The 15,678-nt window shown below is 46.3% G+C and overlaps 1 long non-coding RNA gene across 1 annotated transcript in view; it reads right to left on the bottom strand.

Annotated features, from left to right (window-relative positions):
• Positions 1-7,128, bottom strand: part of LOC144157950 (uncharacterized) — a 100,766-nt gene extending 93,638 nt beyond the window's left edge. Inside the window, exon 1 of the long non-coding RNA XR_013319911.1 lies at positions 6,917-7,128. This is a non-coding gene — a long non-coding RNA (uncharacterized LOC144157950). The remainder of the gene's footprint in view (positions 1-6,916) is intronic.
• Between the last annotated feature and the right edge of the window lie 8,550 nt (positions 7,129-15,678).

Here is a 15,678-nt window from a genome sequence, read left to right as displayed (position 1 = left end):
CACCGATGAGTGCGCTGCGGCAAGCAGTAACGGAGAGAGGCGTGCGCTCCACTGCATTTATATACATTTTCCGAGCGCAGCGAGCGGAGAGGAGAGGGAGACCCGCGCAACACGCCCGCCCCGCGCGCGAGCTCTCTCTCCCGCCGAGCTCCGCGATGCGAGCGCCCTCACACGCCCGAGCGCGCTCCTCCTCTCCCCTTGCCCTCCGCTACTCCCGCCCAAGCTACCACCTGCACCGGTTGCTAGGCGCGCCACAGCTGTTGCTAGGGGCGAGGAGGAGCGCGGAGAGATAGCACCTGCGGGCGCACGCCGACGAAGCACAACAACCCCCCCGCCGCGCCGAGACGACGACGACGACGACGAAGGCAGGACTACGAGGCGCGCGATCACGTGCGCTCGCGCTGGAGGAATGCAGGCGCACGCCGACGGAGCACGACAACCCCCGACTAAGAAATGCATTCGCATTTCAAACGCCCGTGTTTACAAGATTTCGGCGCACGTTAAAGATGTCCAGGTGGTCAAAATTAATCTGGAGCCCTACACTACGACGCGCCTCATCGCCTGCGTTGCGTCGGCGCGTTAAACCCTACAATCAATCGACTCTGTATGTGGAACTGTCGAAACGCTCGAACGTGTGCTTTGGAACTGCCCCGTAACCCCGATCCCATCTTATCAGAAGCTCGACACTGGACAGAAGCTGGACAACCTGACGGTCCACTGGTAGTCACGGCGAAGGGCGCTGCTGTCACCAGTACGCGGGTCACCCTGCCCCCCTAAGGTGCTTTTAAAGACTCAATTAAACGTTCCTCTCTTTTTCGATTAAGCCCCAGCGCGCGGATGAAATGTACGACACAATCCCTCGCAGCTCGACGGCGACAATCAGTTTTCTGGGTAATAACATCCACGGCAATAGCGGGCGCTTCAATTGAGTTGGTTACAGCTTCTGAACACAAGCAGTTGTTTCAGTTTGTCTCGAAGCAGCCGATTGCTGCTAGGTAAAAAAAATAATTGCTGTGAGGGAACGAAAGAGGGCTGAGGAATGCTAAAATCTGGCCCAGTACCTTGAGGCGGACTGGAAATCAGGAAAATTTACAGCTTACGATGACTGCAAACCAGGAAGCTGCCATTCGCCTTCTGGCGTTCGCTGACTGAACGCCGTATTTTTAGCATCGTTTTTGTTGTTCCATTTGGTTGACGCGCGCTGACGGGGGTTGGCGCCGCATGTTTCAGACGCTCGAAATCGGCGAGAGTATGCGGCATGAGGTTGGGATCGTCTACCAGGTTTCGTCGGAGGGCTATAGTGTAGCTACAACTATGTGTATCACAGGACCGCTGTCATTGCAACGTAAATTTCTGACACATAACTCAGGGGGTTCCTAAAAAGGCTGTTACAAGAAGTCGCATTTTAAAGTTGGGATAAAAAGCTGACAGAAGATGGAATCTATATTATAGTGGCATATGCCGGACTCGGATCACAGTAAAAAATGGTTTCGACTCTACAGGGCCAACGGAGAATGATATAACTGAAAGAGAACGATTGGGTGAAACATCATTTATTTCAGTCGTGAAAAATGTTTCGTACAAATCTATTGCAAGACCGCCATACCCAGGGAATCTCAAGCTATTTTCCTTATCTAAGTTGTAGTTAAGCGATAGTAGGCAGATAGCACTATAACGAATAGATTGTGCGAGAAAACCGCGCAACTGTTTCAGTGTTCGGCTTTTGTAGCATGCTGTTATGTCGTATGCCCTCTTGTAGATGTGTCTGTTGTTGCGTGCTCTTTTTTGACATTTCGCTCTTTTGACGCTGTGCTGTTTTGTAGCTTTCTCTATTTGTCGCTCTGCTCCTTTGTGGGGTGCTCTTTCTCGCGTGCTATTTTGACGCTGTGCTGTATTCTCGGGTACTTTTGTCGCGTAATCTTTTATGACGGTGCTGGCAGTAAGCACATCTCCGTGATGAATACCGAGCAATACGGTACCAAACGAAAGTAATACTGACAATTAAAGTAAAAATTCGAGTCAGTGAATGGCCTCGGCAATGTACGTTCTCTATAATAATGAAGGACGTGGCAGTCTGAGGGAAAATGCTTTATCGTTTCATCTTCATCGCAGAGAGCAAACCGACCGCAGGAGGTGAGACGAGCACCGTTCGTATAAAAGTTGACCCGTGGAAGTCTATACTGTAAGTTGCTTAGAGTAACCTCGCATAGGCGCGATTCCAGAAGCGTGAGCTCGACGTGTATGCCAAATCGGCATAATCTTCAAACGACGTGAGACCACCCTCGGGCAACCTCGCCAAATGTTGATGTGGATGTATCCTAGCTCCGGGCAGTATACATGGACATAGGCAGACGTCAGTCGGAAGGCCATCTAACGATGACAGCGCCAAAGAGTGTACAACTTTGTTCAGCCATCATCCCTTACGACCAGAGACACATTAGAGGGTGATATCACTAAAATAGGAAGGCACCAGTAAACCGACGGTGGAAAGATGTGCTGAAGTTTTGGGTGATATCAAAGCGGGTCAAACAGCTAAGTTATCTAAAACAATAACGAAGTTTATTATCTGAGTTCAGGAATTCCAGGAACTCAGCATAGAAAAGCGCAGTGAAGTAAAGTGAGCAAATCGAAAGCCACCACTCGAGGTGAGCACTGAAATCCCTAAATGTGAAAGCTCTCTGCAGGACAGAAAAACCACACCCTCGTGAGCTATCTCCACCCACATTCTTAGAGCGCGCTGTGCCACCGGAAGTCTACTCGACCTCTGCGGCTTTTATACCTTCTGTCTGAGCGCTCCTTTTAGGTTCGGAATCGCAAGACGTCTCTTGCTATCCGATTACGCTGCGACCCTCCCAGACAACTAAATTACTCACCGGACGCTGACTGTACCGGCTTTGTCAGTGTAACCCACGACCAAGTAAAGTTGGTCGTGGTGTAACCACCTTAAACGCCGGCATTCGTTCCCATTTAAGTGCGCATAGCTGTACACAGTTCTCCTATTTTCGTCCGAACGCGGCAAGCCTTAGGGCGATCCCTGCATAGCCGCGTCATTTGAATGCAGCGCCACTATCAAGGTTAGGCGCATCCTGGTGCAATCATCTTCCGCAGTGCGTGCCCTCGAGGGTGAGCCCTGCCACGCGCGCGCACCGAATATCACCACGCGCCTAGCCCATCGCGCTTCATCGCCGCTTATAGTTCTGGTTGGGATTGCACACCCGCGATACATGTAGGAGGTCCACATCCCAACATAGTCCACAACCACCATCCCTACATACACTACTACCAACCTTGGACAGGAATATGCTGCTGAGATCGGAGCGACTCTAAACCCCTTTGTTTAAGCCTAATATCACAGGGGAACCTCTCCCAAGCAACCGCAAAAGAATTTATATAAAACCAAGAAGCCCGAGAAAGCCTGCAGCACCAGGTAGAGGTACTATCGGCTCAACAACTAAACTGACCAAAAAGCATGCAGCCGCAGAGGCACAGACCCTCACCGCTGCACTGCTATCGCGCTCTGCACCTTCACTCCGAGGGTAGCCCGAGTGACGCCAAATTTCGCCTTCACTCCTGCGCGGATGCTGGCCACATTTGATGAATTTCTAGTGCAGCGTTCGCTCGCTCTGCTGCTGCACATTCGCAATGCAGGGTATGGGGCTTTGTTGTATATTGTTGTTGATGCCATAACAAAAAAATCTAGCTCCTCATCCTGCCTCTTTCAACTTACGAAAGCCAAGATAACACAAGTATATATACCCTGCAATAAAGTTTTAAGTAAACAACCGTCGTCTGCACAAGTATCAAGAGGGGAAAAAATGCATGTTGACAGCCTTACATTTGGTGGCTATAAACAACACGCAAAGAAAACAACCATCGTAGCTTCAATAAGGTGCCCATTCACCATATAAAAGTATTTTTTGCTGTGTGTTAAATGTGCGCGTCGGTAGGTATAGCAATAAGAAATCGGGGACAATGTACGCAATGCATTGAGGTGAAATTTATAAACCAGCATTATTTCCCCCGATACGTATCCACATAACACCAAACACCTACCAAGAAAGACATATTAATGAAAGCAAACATTGTTATTTCAGCCGAAAGAATCCTTAGCCAAAGTGCCCGAAACTATGTTTCAAGGAGTCGGAAAAATTATTTCACAGCCAGGGTACACAACATTACTCAGTTACAATGTATGGTTTCTCTAATATCTTACACTCTTTCCTTATGTTCGTTCTCTAATTGTGTACACTTTCACTGGCATATTAATGAGCATTCTTTCTGTGGTTTTTTTATTAGCTTGCTTTTTGAAGAGATATTCGGCGTCGCGTTTTATTTGTAAATTCAGGATGCTGCAGATGCCTCGTATTTTTTCATACTTGCATTCTTTTTACGGCGCTTAGTACTTGCGAGCGTTTCTTTCAGTCATGAAATATCTCTGTATAAGTCTTTGTACGTGTTAATGCAAATGTATATGTGCATTTATATGAAGATAGCTATTTATTTTTATTCTTCTTTTTATTAATGACTTTGAGGTCTTTTTAACATTTGTTTTTATCATTTGCGTTTTGGTAACCTCATGTCTTCTCTGTTTCTGGCTAGACTCACCCTTTTACCTATTCCTCTGGTGATTACAGCAATCGCTCTGCTGAATTGTATAAATATACAGGTCTACTGTGACATAGATTACCTGAAATATTTACTGACGTCACAGTGCTGCTGTAACAGTGTGCAGGGTGCTGATTACGTCTGTTCGACCGTGTGTAACATTATTCCCAGTATTAGTCAGCTAAGACGAGAAATAAGAACGCGCAAATAAATTTCAGATTTAAGGCCGTCTTTATGATAAAGACCTGGTTCCTGTCGTGGCAAAGTCGATTAGTGTTCATATTATAGTAGCGCGCGGGTGTGCCTTTGTCAATATAGAAAAGCCAAAAAAATTGAGAATATCCGCCTCGCAATAAGCAATAAAATAAACTACGTTGGGCTGTCCACGTATGAAGTGGATGAAAACAGGATGCTCACTGCTATAAATTGTTGCCGGCCATAAACCATACAAGCAAACAATGGCCTGCGCGGCACTACAATGGCGCCCCTTTAAGTAATAGAAGATCTTATTGATGGCCGTTAGCTACGCGCTTCCAATACGTATAATGGAAACTCGATTGTGAATTCACTCAGCAGGTGTGGTCAAAGCACATGGGTGGAAAAGGGTATCGAAAACCCATCCCAAATTTCCGCACATTCCAGTAACTATGAAGGGTTCTTGTCGTGCGAAATATGCTTCTTCTTCTCGTAATCGAAAATTCTACCGTGCGCAGGTGCCCATGTCTAATTTAAAAAAGTCACAAAAAAAGCACATATACTTCTCAATCAGCAACGAAAAAACAGCGTGCGGCCCCCAGGTATCAACAAGACCAACACAGGAGACTCGAGAAGCAATCAAATGTACATCGAAATTAGTATACAAATGAACAAAATTAGATGCCAAAGCTGGAGCTCCTCGGTGGTGCCCATGTATTTAACACAAATTTTATTACTGGAGTTTCGCTATGCGCTTCCGCAACGCATAATCAAAACTCGACATTGAATTACTCAGAAGGCGTGGTCAAAGGTATGGCTGGACATGAAATTCGTATTCTAGCTAATTTTACCCCATTTGCATGACTTTCGCACAATGCGTGCCATTTATTAATTATTTATTGACCTCAGCAGTAACGTGGCCTTCATCCAGGAAATCACTATTTAAAGTGATGATGACGCCAAGAATTCTGTACACTGCTTTGCTCATGGCGATTGGTGTCTGCAGACCGGAATGCAAAGTCATTATGGTGGTTCGAATACTTTTATTACGAAAACACAATCCTTTAATATTGTCACCTGTGAGAGGGCGTGGGAGGAAAATTTCCACTCGTTCAGTGTCATTGGCGGGGAGATCAAACCTTATAAAAAGCCAGAACTCGGAAAGCCTTTTTGTGCTCCTAAAAACGCCCGGTACGGAGCGCACCCCGAAATCTAATTGATGGGACGTTGTTACGGCGTGCAAGGGGCCAGTGACTTGGCACGCGAAGTGGAAAGAGGGACGCTTGGACTCTCGTTCTGGCCATGGTTTTAACGCAAAACCAGCGTAGTAGATGTGACGAGGAATCCCTACTTGGCGCAAATGGTGGCGCGGCGAGTCCCAGGCATGGTTGACTCGCTAGTTTGTCAACAGCGAGTTTTTAAAGCTGGTATTCAGGACCCTAATTCCTGTAAACATTTCCTACAATGGGCTGGTGTCCTGCTCTATTACCATTAATCCAAATTTTCCAAAAACAAGGATTACGAGTAGCTAGTAACGATTTCTAACTGCATCCCTACACCCCCCTTCGACAAATGGTGAGGGAGGCCATTGATAGTCAGGTCAACAGAGTCGACGAGGATACGTAGCAAAACTTTCAAAAGAAACATTACGGCTGCCCCGGACTGGGTCTGCTCCGTACTTCATTTTGTTCGGCTTGTATCTGCGAAATATGTATTCCCCTTCTGTAGGCAACAGATATTTCTAAGTGAAGAAGTTTATTACTCTTCCTTTATTACCACGTTTCGTTTCTTACGCCTTATGTTCATAGCGGCAGCCTCGACGTTACTGTTCATTTATTCTATGAGGGTAAAGATTTGTTATTACTGGAATTCATAAACGGACTAATTACTTTAGATGGTCAGAAACCCACTCTAAATGCTTTGGATTCGTCTTAACAGGTGCGAAATTCAGAAGTAAGTTTTTTGGATATTTGCAAGTGCAAACTTTCTGCGGGAAGAAAATACTTCAAGGGCGTGCTGATAATAATGTATTACAGAAAGGTTGTGGCGTTTTTTCGTGACTGGAACCTCAGTGCGTACACAGCTGCCATGCTGAGAGGCAGTAAAATTCGCTCACCGGAAACCTCAAGTGTATGCCGCTTGTTTTCAGGACCCTGGTTCTGATGTTGATCAACTCAGTAGGCATCGGCGTGCTGGGTTTGAAGGTCGACATCCTTGTTTAAAGATGAAATGGGCGAATTTCAAGCCGTAAAAGCTCGCTATATCACCGCTGTTGACTGGATTGGAGAGAACGGGTTGTTCGAGATCCGGCCAAAAGCTGGTGATGTCGACGATCAACGCCTGTACACTGACGCTTGCTTTCTATAGCCGTGAAGAAACAATCCTCCACTCAATTCTCGCATCTAACAATATCAATATTTGTTACGGCGTTAACAATAAACGACGTAGGCCACCCATACAGAATCCCAAAAGAAATCCACGTTGACTACTATAAATCTTGGCGGTGTATAAGCCGTACGTGAACAAAAGGAAATTAAGAAAGGGCTCATTCAAGGCCCCCACAGCAGCGCCCATATCCCCATTCAGAGAAGAAATAAGATTTCCCTTGCAGTGAATCGAAATTAAATGGTAACATAATTATCATCTCTGGTCCCACCCTATGGGAAGAAGATACGGATATCGTAGCCCAGAAGTTTAGCGAAATTCTAGCACATGCAAGATTTTTAAAATATACCATTGATTTGGTTATTCTCAACATTGAAATATCTGTCGCGCGCGCGTAGTTTGTTGGAATTACAAAATGGAATAAAAAGCAAATTACATTCAATGAAATCACAATCCGAAAAAACAATGTTTTACCGCCAAGGTTTCAAGCTGGAAAATATAGGACGCCCGCCACTATAAATGCTTGCCGGCGATAAACCATACCGGAAGAAAATGCGAAGGCGCCGTTTGTAAAGGCGCCTCTATTACTCATACGAGAGTTTATTGCTAAGATTGGCTCTATGGTTCTGATATGCAGAATAGGAAATAGATGATAATAATAACTTAGCAGGTGTGGTCAAAGCACAAGGTTGGATAAAAAATGGGTACCTTGTCCCTCATTAAAAACATTTCGAAGGTTATTAAGATGTGCTTGTCGAAGAAAATAAGCTGCTTGGTGATATTATCGTCGAAAATATGTAGTGCGCGATCGAGCTTTGGTCAATTTACAAAAACGAGCATAGCGTAGACACATACACAAGGCAGTCAGAATCCGAATAAACAACATTTTGCCGCCGAAATACCAACCGGTGAAGAAGAGAAGGCTCACTGCTATAAATAACTGCACGTCACAAACCATGCGAGAAAGAAATACCTGAGCACCTCCACAGCGGCGCCCCTCTAAATAACAGAAAGGTATATGGCAGAGAGAATGCTGTACTACGCAGTTCCGACAACTAGAAACGAAACACAATGGTAATATTACCACATCTTGTGTGGTTAAGCACATAGAAGGAGATTAATATGGTATTTATAACTATATTGAGTCATTTAAAAGGGCCACGACACAAAACACAAGAGTTTTTCATTTAAAAAATTGCCTCGTTAGAATCATACTGACAGAATTTTTACCCCAAACGTCGCTCAAATAAGTTGTAAAATTAGGCAAAAAGGTAATGGCCATGCGACCCAGTAGATCATTTCCCGAAACAGAAACTCTGATGCCACAGCAGCCAGCTCTGCAATTTGCGGAGGCCAGCAAAGCAAACGCAACTTAGTCAGAGCTTATAAGATTGCCGAACGAGCTGTTTGCGCGTAAATTTCTGGCACATTCTTTTTAAAGTAGTAAGAATGGTGTGACCAAGAGTGCAAGTTACAAAAGCACACGTAAACAGAGAAGTATTGATGCGTACTGCTGGAGGTACTGCGCGCACTATGATTGGTTTTGCTGCACAGCACTACGGGGGACACTGCCCGATTGGCACAAGCAACTGTGTTTTACGTGACCCTATTTGTCGAGGAAGCACTATGCTTCTAGAAACAATTATTTTCTCCCATAACAAAAACAGGTCAGGTTTAAATACGGCCAAAAACAAACCGAACTCAGAAAATAGCTTGCCACTGTTGGGTGGCGCCATCTAGGTTCAGTAACGTTAAAAAAGGCTTCGCATTTGGCTGCAGAGCGGCCGGTCCCTGCGATGTCTATGCAGACCACGAAAACACACGATTTAGCGGGGAAATCACAATTTTAACCTAGATTTATTTTTTTCTCAGTGAATAAAGCATCGTTTGCATCCGGACAACCGCTGGGAGCACTACAGAACACGAAATCTTTCGAATCAAACAAACTTGCTTTTCATGGCTCCTTTAAAGGAGTACTGACACGAAATTTTGGTGTTACGTTTTTTTCGCTGCTATGCCTGCCTACCAGCCTAATAATCATAGAATGACAGATAGGACGCTCTAGCGCAGCGTAAACATCCATTTACAGAGTTGTTTATTTGTGTAAGTTTCGGTTTCGACAAAACGCACGCCGAGCGGCCGCCATGACAGGAGGTATCACGTGACGCCACCATTCTTGCCGTATCGCTGCCTCTCTGGAAGCGTGCGCGAGCGAGCGCACGCGCGCGCCCAGACCGGCCGAGGTCTTCGCCGTCCCCACAGGCCCGGGCAGCATGACGTCAGTAACCAAAACCATGACGTGAACACACGTCCGAAGAGCGCGCGCAACCCACCACCAGCGCGTCGGCTTCGCCACGGGGTCCCCGACGTCGCCAATTTGGGCAAGTATAGATGATGTCATGTCGGTCCGATCTGGGCTTTCTCGTGCGGGCGAAGATTGAAATGGGTTTTACATATGTTTCGCTGAAGGGAGGCTGTTGAAACTTGCTGGGAGATATCTCCTGATAAAAAGGAAGCGTTTAGCATAGTTATCTCAGCTTTGAAATTTCGTGTCAGTACTCCTTTAAACACATTTTTTAGATTACGACAGGGTGGTTGTCTATGCAAGCATGCTCGTTTTTTGGTATCGTAAAAATATGTGGCGTGCGAGTGTGCCTCTGTGTATTAAAAGAATGGCCGCCTATCCGGTCGTTTTACTGGAAAGGGCGAAATAAGATAGTCTCCTTGCTCCCGTGCCACGTGGATGCCTCTCTTCTCTTTTCCGCCACGACTCACGCCCTTCATGTTCCCATTGGTCGTCTTCAAGGATATTCTCTGTAGAGGTTTTCTGGCGTGAATTCAATTTTGCCGCTTCGCACTCCTCGCGCCATCCACTGAACCTCTTCATAATGTTGAACTAGCACAAGTATGAGAGTGGCCCCCAATTTTTGTAGTGTAGCAATGAGTTACCTATATAGATATCTCGTTTTCGAAGTGACTAGCCGCAGTACAGAGGATCGTCTTCTTGATTGTACGGTTTAACGCACCGACGCAACGCAGGCGATGAGGCACGCCGTAGTTGAGGGCTCCGGAGTAATTTTGACCACCTGGGGATTTTTATCGAGCGTTGAAATCTCGTACACACGGCCGTTTTTGCTTTTCGCCTCCATCAGAAAAGCGGCCGGGAATCGAAACGCGCGTCCTCATGCTCAGCAGCGCAACGCCTTAGCCACTGAGCCACCGCGGCGGGTCGCAGTATCGCTGAATCGAGAGACATAAAGACAGACGTCCCTAGCAACATTTCGCTTCTAGCGTCTTTAAAAACGGAAATTGACACGCCCACTCCTACACACCCAATTTCCTGTGAGCTCCACAATGGCATCCCTGTTACTCGTAAAAGAGTTTATTTCTGTACGTTACGTGTGCGCGCTTCCACTACGCTGAATCGACACTCTATGTTGAATTTAAATGTCGTGTGTGGTCACAGAACGTAAAATAAATCCTTGTCCAAACCCTACCTAGTTGCAATATATATCGGCGATACGTTGCTTGTCGAAATAACCATGCCTAATGTTGATATCATTAGCTAAATACTACCTCCAGCGGGCTTCCCACTATTTAAAACGGAGAAACTAAAGCAAGCACATATACCTTTGGATCATCATTCAAATAAATAACGTACCACCACCGAGATATCATCCTCAGAAAAGATGCCCAGTGCTTTAAATTCTATACTGCTATAGACAAACGAAGAACAAAACGCCCGGCCGTCGCTCCCGTACGGCGGCCGTGTAATTCATAGAACAGTTTATGGCTCAAGTCAGCTATTGGCGGTGAGATGTTTGAGTGGCGCCCCCTGGCTCTGACGTCGGCTTAGGGACTCCCGCCGCTGTCGTCTGCTACACTCCGCTTGTGAGAGGCAGCAGTGCCTGCGCTAGAAATCCCCCGCTTTGATGCTTTAGTGCATTGGAAAGCGTAGTTCTAGCAATAGACCTTATGCGAAATTGCTTGGTGATCTAGCAACACTGATGTAAACGAGACCGTCGGCCATATTGGTACGGGCGCCGATCGGGAAGTCTCGTCTAGTTTACTGTGGAATAGTAGGTGACGGTAACGCGGTATGGCTCAAACTGGACGGCGTTTTCTGGCTCCCGACCGCGGGTTGTGGACGAAGGACTTGTCTGCGCTGCCGACTGACTGTCTGAAGACTCATACCACTCGGGGTGCCGCGCCAAAGCCCCATCCGAGCGGCAGCGGAGCAGGGCATGCCGCCTAGCCACCGAGGCGCATTGCTCGCCTTCATCGGTGCGGACAAACACGCGCGACTCGCAGTAAGTAAAACCTTGTTTGTTTTTTTACGTGACGCGAGTTAACCGGTATGAGCATTTGTATAGCACTTTGTTCACCGTTGTTTTCTGTGCAAATGCGTACTGGCGACCCTGTGGCAGTAACCCTGAAAGAGGAAAGCGACAATCGCCAGACCGTACCGCTAGTGGGTGGATTAGGTATTTTCAAATTCTGTACATCGAATTTGCGGGATTATTTTTGGCGAAGGTGTTTACGGAAAGGTTGCGGCCGTTTTCCGTGACGGTCGTCCGCCCGCGCGTTTGTCGCAAAGCAATCGCGCTTTGCGGCGAAGTCAACTACAAAAGCGCACATACGCCTCGAATTTTCTTTTTTGTGTGTTTTCATTATTTATTGCGCATGTTCTGCCACAAAAATCTATTTGCGTGTCTTTCAACCCCTTTTTTGGCGGTGGGGTGGTTGTGTTTGTTTCTAAAGCGCATGTTTTTGATATGCACGAATTTATAATACAGTAAAACCACGTTAGCTCGAACTCACTGAACTAAAAGATTTTTTTTATTTCGATGGGTCATCGATATAGCCAGAATGTTTACCTATTTATCTCAAAAGGTTCTGGAAGTGAGTTCCAGATAATCATATTATTGCTTGCTTAAGTTATGACGAACACGATTATGCGGGTACTGGTATCATTACCCACGGTGAGGTTTATAAATGTTAAACTTCCTTCTCTTGAAAATGCATTAACAAAGCATGCAGAGATACTTGCACGCTCAAACTTGACGAACAATTTTGACATCATTGCTGTTTGAGGTGTAGATTATTGCCCTTGCAACAGTGTTAAGGAAGACACAAAATCTGGTCATTTTGAGTCTGTTCCTCGAAACCACTGTTTTCTGCTCGGTCCCTTTACCATAAACCGTAGCGGACTAGTCCTGTTCTTCCCTGAGTGCTATTTACTGTTACTCTCTCTGTTCTTGCAGGCTGGGCCTCATCCATGTGCTCAGCAGCTGCTTTCGCCCCCAGAAGAAAAGGGGCCGGCCCTATGTTGTGTGCCTCACGTTTGAGATGGACAGTGGGGCGATGTTGAGGCAGCGTGCGATTGCCCGGCGGGTTGCAGTGGAGCATGGAGTCACATCCTGACTGCTGGGCACCTACTCGCCCTCTTGCAAGCCGAAGGTTTTAAGAGGTGCCACCGGAGCTTGCGTGCACTGAGCTGCCACAACAGTGGCGACGTCCGAGACAGCATGGCATCAAGCCAGCGAGTGTCCAAGACATTGGCTGGAGAAGCCCGTGAGAAAATGGCCCCTCCCTTCCCTTGCCGATTCGTCTGTTCGATGCACGTCGAGTACAGGAGCAATGCGAGCAGCAACAAAGTGCCATGCAGGCGCTTGGGAGAAAACTTGGTCGCCTTGGGAATGGTTTTTTTGCCCCAGTTGTGCTGGCCTCACCCCCCACAGTGACAGAAACAAGGACTGGCATGTCACCTGAAGGGTCACCTATGAGATACCAGCAAGCATTCATGCCACATTTCGCCGTGGTCATCTCGCGAGCACGCAGAGGCTGGGCAAAGTCGTGTTTACTAGACCGCGCCATGCAGGGGTGCGCGAATGCTTCCCTTTGTTCCATTTATATCCACAGTTTGCTATACTGCACGCGCTATGAATCAGCGAAGTAGTTTAATTTACTGGGATTTTCACTGTGGATACAAAAAATGCAAAAGCACCCAACTGATGCGTGGCGGCCTGATGCAACTCTGGCCATTTTTTTTTTAATAAAACTGATCCTGATTCATATCCTGATTTCTTTTCATCGACACCGACCATCTTTCCCCGACGGGACCATGCCTTAAAAGTGACACGTGTGAAATGCCACACTTCCAAATATTCACAATCGTTCATACCTCGCACAATTGTGGATTGGAATGCCCTACCATCTCACATTGTAAATTTTACAGATACGACCAAATTACAAGAACTTTTACACACTTACTTCATGTGTTAACTTTACTAAATTGTGCTTTTATAGGTTCTTGAGTTCTTTCAAGATTTTTTTGTTTGTTTTCCGTCTTTCTTGCATTCTTTTTTTTCCCTCACACCCACTTGTATTTATTTGTTTGCCTAATAACGTGCTGCTAGTACTCTTTTTTTTTCGTTCTCAATGTATCCTGCCCCCTATGTAATACCCTCCTAGTGAGGGCCTTCAGGGGTATTTTTGAATAAATATATAAAAAATAAATAAAAACTTGAAAATTGTCTCAGCTACCTACATCAATGGCCACTATCATTACATCGGAGGTATGCATGCAGCATGTGACAAACTAGAGGAGTGAGTGTGTATTTTAGTTGCAAAATATTCGACAGTAAATCCATCGTGGCTGAAATGACAATAGGCACCAAGTTAACTAGACGTAACAACAAAACTTTCAGCCGGGCAAATCGGGAACCAAGTGCAAAAGCACGAATGTTCCACCGTTAGATCATCATAAAACAGTGCACGCCACTTCTGCAGCAACACGCGGCTAAATGCAGCGTAAAAGAAAACCAACAACACACTCGCATACCGTGCGCGCCCGCCATAGAGGAAATTTTCAACCGCGCTGTGACGGCGTAGTGCGGCAAGAAAAGTTTGCTTACAGCCCTAGGCAAGGTAAAGGCTCGTGTAGGGGCTAAGCGGTATCATTTAACAATGAAATGAAGCGGGCGCAGAGCCACAGGAACGAGCAAAGAAACAGCCTAATTTTGGCAACGTGTGGTGCTATTTTCCCGGTCGAGCGCCGCTGTCAGTCGCATGAATAGGTGGCGCACGCTCAGGCTTCATTTAGAATACAAAGTCTGGACCACAGAACTCCAACGCAGCTGTATTTTTCATCCGGACAGCAACTACGGAATCCCGCGCTTAGCGAACCAACGACAAATTTTCGCTCCCAGCGCACCGCGCCCACCGTGTCACAAGTTCGCGTCAGAAAGTTCGTTCAAAAGCGTGGAAATTCAAGTACATTTCCTCCATTTGGACCGGTATTTCCGCATTGCGTGCACTGCGGCACGAAGCAATGCTCCGGCATTGTAGCCCATCACCAAGAGCGGTCAATGCCCACCTTCTATGTTTTGCCAATTCGTTTCGGTTAAAAACGACCGTACCAAAATGACGGACCTAGTTACCGGAGTCGACGTGAGATGGCGGGGCGCATTTTGCATAGGGTCTATTCGGTAATTTTTGCCGGCTTCTGACACATCTGAATAATTTCAAGCTGTATCCCCCGCAAGTTTGCAATACACGAAGAGAGAGACAACAACTTTCTTCATAGCATCGGTCAGAAGACGGTGTGTAACTTGTCCTTTCTAGCTTATTCGTGAAATTCAGCGCTCAGAGCTACTCGATAAGTATTCAAAATGCGTAGGCTTCCCAACACTATTTTTGAGATGCTCTTATGAAGACTCAACAGTCCACTGCTATGCGTACCAAGCAGCGCGCCCCTACACGCGCATCGCACAGCAGGAAATAAGGCGGCTGGCTTCTATTTCTTTCGTTGTTGTTGACTTGTATAAGATGAATGTGTTTGTTTTTTTTTGTGCCCAACGCACTAATTTTTCTGAACCGTCACAAACGTCTTGTTAGTAGGTTTGGGAATGTTTGGGACGCTCGCAAAGGTTTTGTGAATACTTTGTTCAGTCTATACGGCATACATTCCCTTCTTCACAAATTGGCTTTAGTTATGGCTGCGTGCGAAAAGGTGAATATCCGGAGCGTGCATTGTTTATTCTCATGCAAATACAATGAGAAGACTTGTGCTACGCCGCCACGATCGCGCCTCAGACAGCGTTGTCCAGAGTAGCCGAAGGCGGCTTTTGTGTTCCGAATCTATCGTAACCATCGTTATCATATCAAATCGACTCTCTACCTGAGCAGTTAAGACATAGTTACGGTGTTGAAGGCTTGATATAGTCGTTAACGGATGCAATAAACCGTATACGTGCATATATAACACAAAATTTCAAGCCGCTCTTTATTGTTTTCCAACTTTTATTTCCAGGCGTAAAGAACAAAGTTACTCTTACTCTCTTGTCCTGGACTGAGGACGCGGCCCACTAATCATGTCAATTTTACGGTCAAATAAATTTTCCTCCTCCTGCTCCTCCTCCTCCTATTGATTGCAGCTTTCCATTAACGCATATCTGAATATTGAGAAGATATGGCTGTGGAAAATGTAAC

The sequence above is a fragment of the Haemaphysalis longicornis genome, unplaced genomic scaffold (assembly GCF_048455015.1).
Source record: "Haemaphysalis longicornis isolate Haplotype H1 unplaced genomic scaffold, Haemaphysalis longicornis Haplotype H1 scaffold_10, whole genome shotgun sequence".
Lineage (NCBI taxonomy): Eukaryota > Metazoa > Arthropoda > Arachnida > Ixodida > Ixodidae > Haemaphysalis > Haemaphysalis longicornis.
This window is presented reverse-complemented; position numbering and strand designations above follow the sequence as displayed.